This window comes from Lolium rigidum, chromosome 4 (assembly GCF_022539505.1).
Source record: "Lolium rigidum isolate FL_2022 chromosome 4, APGP_CSIRO_Lrig_0.1, whole genome shotgun sequence".
Lineage (NCBI taxonomy): Eukaryota > Viridiplantae > Streptophyta > Magnoliopsida > Poales > Poaceae > Lolium > Lolium rigidum.
In genome coordinates this window covers 142,163,949-142,171,542 of record NC_061511.1, presented here as the reverse complement: position 1 = coordinate 142,171,542, position 7,594 = coordinate 142,163,949, and the positions used below count along the sequence as shown (strand labels likewise).

Below are 7,594 nucleotides of genomic sequence, written 5' to 3'. Positions count from 1 at the left end.
TCCGAGATATTTTGACGGTAATGAAGATGTATATTTCGTCGGTATCATGATACTTGTTCTAAGTTGCTTTGTTATTTCAAAATAACTCACAAATCGACTTTTGGTACTGTACATCTTTCCACATGAATTTTCATGCACATTTAGATTTTTAATCAACTTATCTGGTTGTCTTTTCTATACATGTGCAATTTATAAAAGTATATCAATCAAAGTGAACGAAAATTAAGGGCCTGCTGGTGGCGCCCTTGCAGGGCCGAGTGGGCAGGCTGTCATCTCCGCGAGCTCTGCTGGCGTGGGCGGGCGAGCTGGGGGTGGGCACCCACCACGAGCTCCGCGATGGGCGGGCGAGCTTAGGGCCGGTGCAGGCGAGCATGGGGCTGGCGCGGGCGAGCTGCGCGCGAGCAGGGCCATGGTGCGGCGTGCAGACATGCAGTCTACGCCAACACTCATCTCCTACCGGTGAGCCGAGCGCGCCTGCGGCCGATCCCTTGCGAGTTGAGCGTTCCTAGGGCCTTAGAGCATCTTGAGCCGTCTACCCGATGAGGCCCCTGGAAGCCCTTTTTTACATCCAGATGGCGTTATTCGGCCCAGCCGTGCCCCCGGCTCCTCGTTTTCTGTCGAATTTGGCCTTTATTCCATCCGGAGAGCCCAGGCCATCCCCGCCCCCCGGGGTGCGCTCGGGGACTTCGGACGAGAGAAAAGCGGGGACGGGCCCGCTCTATCGGCGAGAGAACACACGAACCCCACCACTTTGTCGACGCAAATCCCCCCTCCCCACTCGTTGCTCTGTCGCCACCTCGTTTGTGAAAAACGCCGAACACCGGGTGTCTACCGGGGAGACGGCTGGAACTTCGGCGCTCGAAAGTTTCGTCTAATCTGCCGTGGGGAGCGCCAACGGCTGGAGATGCTCTTAGACGCTCTAGGTGGATTGGCAGATTGATTTGGTCAACCTTACACGCGGTAGAGAGAAGAAAGAAGAAACATAGGAATAAAGTTATGAAAAAATAGAAAAGGAAAATAGTAGGACAAAGAAGAAACAAAGAAATAAAGCTGTGAAAAAATAGAAAAAGAAAATAGCAGGACAGCTATGACCCACTTTGTTTACATGCGGTGGATTTTTTAGACCGTTTGCTCTTCCATCAAATTACATAATACACACAGGAATCACGGTACTGATTCTTTTGTTTATTCTCAACCCGAAAAGTCCCCTCGCCTGGTCGGATCCCCAAATCTCTCCCATTTCATGCGCTACCGAGCCTGTAGCGATGGTGCCTATCTCCGAGTGTCTACTGGTTGCTATCGCTGCCCATTAGCTATCTCGGCATGCCTGCCGCTCCACATCTCCTCCATGTGCAGCCACACACATCAATTGAGATCAGATCCACGCACTAGGTCTGGTAACGCCGCCATCTTCACACACTGTTGTATGGATAGAATAAATTGTGATTTTTATGGATAGATCGCCTCTGTTGAGATGGTTGGGCAAAAGAAAAACTTAGTTGAGGAATTCGTTTTTTTCTCTCTTCTATTGGATTTTGAGTGAATAGTCCCACTTTGCTACACACATTGAGTCATACCGGTTCATATACGTTGGTAGATTGCTTGGAATACCAGCAAGGAATCAACAAAAAGAATCACCATTAATTGGTAAAAATTGTGATAATTACGATTTCGAAGGAACTACAGTCCCCCATGTGTTTGGCTGCCTATATCAGTTGGAGTATAGGTTAATTTAATTCTTGCTCTTAATTATCCTCATAATAAATGCTCTCTAGCTCTTATGAGGATACATCGCTCCTTAAAAAAATAGCATCCGCACCACCAACCTTTCGACGGAGATTCAGTGTTGTCTTCGGATATTTATGAATTTCAAAGTGTTGTTTGGATTAATAAGAAAAGAAGTATTCCTTCAGTTATAGCTGTGTTTGCAGCATCCACGTTTCATGAGACAATAATACATCTGGAAGGATAGGTTGTTTGTGACGACGCTGAACACATATGTGTGACTGATCGCGGAAGAGTAATAAAAAGATCTAGAACTTGGAACTACGCAGATGCATAACAACGATGTCGTATTATTGTGTTCGGTATTATCATGTTGTAGTACATTATGATATTATTGATTTTGAATTTTTATTGTGAGTTATGAATTATATATGTACATTGAGAAATGAAATTTTAAAACCCGTGGCAACACACGTGCATTTGTACTAGTCTTCTAAAAACAAAATCACACAGGCAAAACCTTGTCGATCGGTCCAGATGCTCGCCCATCTGTTGGAACCGCGAAGTTTTCTTGTTAATTTTATGGACGTATTCATGCAATCAGCAAGGAGTGTGCCCTGTGCTTCCCTAGAAAGAAAAGGCCAAATGACAGTAGGAAACATAAACCTTACGTACTAACGTACTCCGCAGTAAACTTATAACCTCAGATAATCTAAGATGATATCTGCAAACATTCGACCGAACATTGCAGTATGTGGTAGTTAGTTTACTGATGGTCTGTCATAAATATACAGAAACTCAATTCGGCTCCCGGTGCGTATGATCCCTCTACCATAAAAACATATTTTCAAGTGTTAAAAAATTTTGACAAAAAAATTTACATGTACATCTCCATAATATATGTGTATTCGTCAAGTTTCACGAAAAAATGATATTTTCTTTAGTCTAAGCGAAAAAGAGAAAATTTATCTTGTGACAAGTCTTTGTTTCAGCACCGAATTTTGTGATTTTTACACACGCCACATGACATGTCGATTTTTCATGAAACGACTTTGTAAGCGCGTAGCACATGAAGATGTACGTGCGAAATTTTTCTTTCAATTTTTTTAACATTTTAAAATGTGTCTAACATGTATTTCAAACTAAAAGGAGCATACGCTCCCATGTGCCAAAACAACACTCCCATAAATATAGGCCTATCCAGTCCTTCGATTAAACATCTTCTTTCGTGCCTGGTTCCATTATTTTTGTTACTATTGGGGAATAAGCAACTTGATTACACGGATTCTGTCAACTCTTCTTCCGTTACCATTCGTTGATTCATTTTTTTTACAGGTTTCCTACTTATCAGCTAGTTGTTTTACAATTGGTGAACAGCTACTTTTTGGTCCGTCAGATCGATGTCCTGTGTTGCACGAATCTTGGCACATCTCTTTCTCATTTTCTCTGTCCCGGTTTAGTCAACGTTCGGCCTTCTCTTTTATTTTCGAATTTCCCCTTTCCTCTTTTTCTGGCCGCTTGTCTCATTCTTCTCTGCCTCGGTTTAGTTGGAGGATAGGAAGGGGAGCGCTATGGTGGAGATGTTGCCGGGGGATCCGCCACCACTGCGCCCGGTGGTGACCACGCAGCGGAGACGCGCGGCGGCGACCACGCACAGGACGCGCGCGGAGACGACCACGCAGCAGACGCGCGCGGCGATGGATTCCGTGCTGCCCTCTTCGAATGGGGAGCACCCGGTGAAGGAGGCCATGGGGAGTGCTGCTGACCAAGAGGTTCTCCGGTGCGCGGCGGGGGGAGCTATTTTTCGTGTGCGTCGAGGACATGGCCGTCGTTCGGGGTATGCCTTCTATATTCCATAGCTTTCCTTGCTTTGGTCAGTCCCGTTTTGTAGATCCCATGTGTTTGTTGAGGTTGTTGTCGCCGCTAATTTCGTCAGAGGGGCGAGAGGGGATTAGATCTGTGAAGTACGTTGTTGTTTGCTATGTGCTTCTGGGCAGAGTATGGTTGTTTGTGTGTGTGTGTTCTGTCTGAATTTGGAAAGTACAATTTAGGCAGAAGTTGTTTCTGTTTGGTAGGATTTTTGGCTGTTGTAGCGTTACCATTAGTTTGATTTTGTTCTCACGGCTTGAACAAAGCTAGGTTTTAGTTATGCACATGGTAGCTTCTCCTAATTGGGTGTTCATTAGATAATGTCTATGTTTTCATGTGCTAACAGCAAGTTTTATGTGCCCTGTTTAACGTTGCTCTTGTAGTTAATTTGAGATTATTTTAGCTGTGTTCTTCCCATGAATTCACATGAAAATACTCTCCCTGATTAGCCCAATTATTTTAGTTATGTTCTATTTTTTGCTTCATGCCATTTTTTGTGCTCACATCTGATGAGCCGTGTATGGTTTGATGCTTGTTTTTTGAGCTCCCCTTAGTTTGGGTTCATTTCATATTTCACTTATCTTACTTTTCTAAGTTCTGCTTGCCGTGTCCCTCACCACTTATATTGGTCTGTCCATTTACCAAATCAGTAATGACAGCTAGCTATTGTATATGCACGGTGGGCTAGTGTATATTCATTCGTCTCAGTTTCATCGGCCAGCATCTTAATTAGACTTGCGTTTAGTTTTGATTCATGGTCTGTAATCTGAACTGTCTGCTCACAGCTTGAAATCTTGAATCGGTTAGGTGTTTTTGCTGGCTTGTTTCTTCCTTCAGAATTGTCCCGCTGAGGGAGCTTTACATGTATCTGAAATTCCGAATGGCCCTTAGGCTGGTGTGGTTGTATAAGTCAGTGAATAGTTCAGTTAGGGGTTTTGCAATTGCTCTATTATCACTTTCTAGTAGATAACTGCTTTTTATGAGATGTATGGACAAGGCTAGCCTTCAGGTCCATGTAATGACAAGCAATTGGTCTATAACTTAACCTGCAAAGTCACCTTTGAGTATGGTTCATAACTTAACCTAGAAAGTCACCTTTGAGTATGGTTCATCGCATGATATATGTACTGCCCTTTGTAGTTATTTTTCTGTATACACTCCGTAATGACCTAATCTTTCATTACCTAAGTTTTAAATTTTCCTGTTTTTAATTTGTTCAGTTCTTATGTAATGTGCTTCTGATTTTTATTTCGTTCTTCTGATATTTCTTGTTCATTTCATTTCTTTTTATTTTTGGGTAGGGGTAACTCCGCTTACCATTCATTATGGTAGCCGGTTTCAAGCCCGGATAAAGGAGGAGGTTCCCTTTTTTTCTTAATCTTTCAGTCACTCAGTTTTCATTCTTCGCCGTTCGTATTTATGTCTCTCAGTTATTCTTCTCTCAGATAATTGTTGTCATCTCCTTTGTTCTCAGTGTAGAGTCATCAGGTCTCATTTATTGTTCTCTCAGATTATTGTTCTCAGTTTTGAATCTTTTTTTGCTGAGTTATTCTTCTCTCAGATTATTCATGCCTCAGTCTTATGCTTCCATCTTTATTTTCAGTGTTAGTCTCTTAGTTTATTATTCAGCACTCTTCATTTCATATTAGTTATTCAGTCATCTTAATTCCTGACCTTGCAGTTCAGTGTTTCAATCTATCATGTTCATGTCATTTAATTCTCTCAGTCTCTCAGTGCTCTCTATCTCTCCGTTCAAATGTGCCCAGTTTCATGTTCAGTATTTAGTTCAGTTCTAGTTACTCTTTCTTCATTGTTTATTTTTCAGAGTTCACTTCAGCCATTATCTTTTCTTCATTTTCTATGTACTGCAGTTTGAGTTTATCATATTAGTTTCTTAGTTTATTCACTGAGTTTATCATCTTTATTTACTTAGTATCTTCATTTGCTTCTTTTGATCAGTTCCCTACATTTTATCTCATTTATGCTTCTAGTGTGTACTTGTCCACTTCATTTTGTCAGTTATTATCTTCACTTAGTACCTCAGTTATAGAATGCAGTAAGAGATGTTACATTTTGAGCCTTAGTTTTCAGTTTTAGTCTAAACTATTCACTTTGTCACTTCAGTTTCTTCTAGTGTGTACTTGTCCACATCATTTGGTCAGTTACTATCTTCACTTAGTATTTTAGTTTGCATCAGTTATAATATCTCATTTCTAGTCTCTGTCTTCATTTTCTACTTTTGATCAGTTATAATATCTCATTTATGATTCTCTCAGTCTTTCTCTCAGTCTTTGTTTTTTATTCATGTTCTCCACGAACTCTTCATTCTTTAGTCATTCAGTTTGATATTATATACTCTTTATTCAGTCTACAATTAATTTTCACATTTGTATTCCTAGATGTCGAGACCCAATCCGACCTACTGACCTAGTTGCTCATCTTCGGCCAGCTTTGTATCAGTTGCTTTCAGCAGCCAATGCTCTCCTAGTCCAGGCACATCCCTATCCGATGCTACTTCCACCAATAAGCATTGTCCATGTCCTGCAACCTCAAGTTTCAGGTCATGATTGTTTAAAGATCATATGCATTTCCTGCTCTGTACTTTTCTTTCTCGGCCTTGACATTGTCTCATGGTTAGCACTCAGGGGTTAAAATTTGCTGACAATATTCGGTGCATTATAAGTTGTTACTGGCATGCTCTAAAACTTCTTGATCTAACAGTTCCATTTTCAACAGATCAATACATAGATTGGGAGCACACCTGTGAACGAGTATCATCTCCAGGTTTTTCATACAGGGGATCTTCCTTGCTTTTCGTTTTGTTTGTGTCTTCCATCTTAGATCTTCTTTCACCTCCCCTCTCTATCCTCTTCTTGATTTGTTTTCTGTGCGAGGCATGGATCCGCTTGAGTTGGTGTGGGTGGTTGGGGGGTCGAACGGCGTGAGGTTGTTGGTTTCTTGATGAAGAAGAAGATGGGGAATCGGGGTGGGCTTTTTTATTTTTTGTTCTGGGCTTTGACATAAAATTAGGATGGGACTCATTTTTTCGTGGGCTCATTTCAGGAACTGAGTGCGCCAAGGGCTCATTTCAGAAACTAAGTGCGTCAGGTGGTGGGAACTCAAGGGAAAACTGAGAACAGCTGGCTACAGTTCGTTGGGCAAAAATGTGTCTGTCCACGAATTGGAAAACAGACAGCTGCTAGTTAGTCACTCCCTTTTTTTTTGCTTCCATGGAATAAATAACTTATTAACAACGTTAAGTTCAGTTTCGCAAAAACAATATGTTAAGTTTAGCAGAATTGAGTAGTCAATGTTGCACAATCAAGAAAATAATTTTGCACAATTTGTTTATTCTTGTATGGGAAATTGATCATTGTTAATTTTAAAAGGCCGTTATAACATTTTGTAAGAGGTATACACCTATTTTAACCTAAACATCGACCCTAACTTATCAGCACTGACCAGTCTAAAGTGAGTCTTACATGTGGTAACCCGTCATAGTTGACCGCTCGATACTACAAACACCCGTGAATGATGCCACATGAGTTTACTCCACGTTGCATCAAACCCCAATGTTTGGTCAAAGATAAAACACGAAAAACTAGAACGTCTTATTTATTTATTAAAATGGAAGATGTAATAAGCAATATTTAATTTAAATGATATCTTGATGGCATCACATATGAAAATATGGTGCATTTATTTTCGCTCTTTAAATGGTATTGATGACTTTTAAAATATGTCTGGAATACATTTAAGTGCTAGATATACATAAATGAATCAGGGATACTACTCCCGGTAATAAGTGACGGCTAGGTGATGATGAGCGGAGGGTGAGATTTGGGGTGGGGGCACCCCCAGGTTCTCCAAGGCACATTTTCGCAAAGTCACACCTTATTATTAGGGGAAAATTTGCTATAGGACATTGTTATTTTCTGGCATTTTCTAAAACAAACCGCTCGATTATATATTTGGCAGGTACCATTCCAATTTTATGGCA

The 7,594-nt window shown here is 41.1% G+C and overlaps 1 long non-coding RNA gene across 2 annotated transcripts; it reads left to right on the top strand.

Annotated features, from left to right (window-relative positions):
* The first annotated feature begins 3,424 nt into the window (after positions 1–3,424).
* Positions 3,425–6,998, top strand: LOC124708729. Of its 2 annotated transcripts, XR_007005294.1 has the most exons (4): positions 3,425–3,562; positions 5,994–6,154; positions 6,331–6,580; positions 6,658–6,998. It is a non-coding gene; the product is annotated as an uncharacterized LOC124708729 (long non-coding RNA). The 2 variants fall into 2 exon arrangements; XR_007005293.1 differs by having other exon boundaries at positions 3,425–6,154.
* Positions 6,999–7,594: the final 596 nt, after the last annotated feature.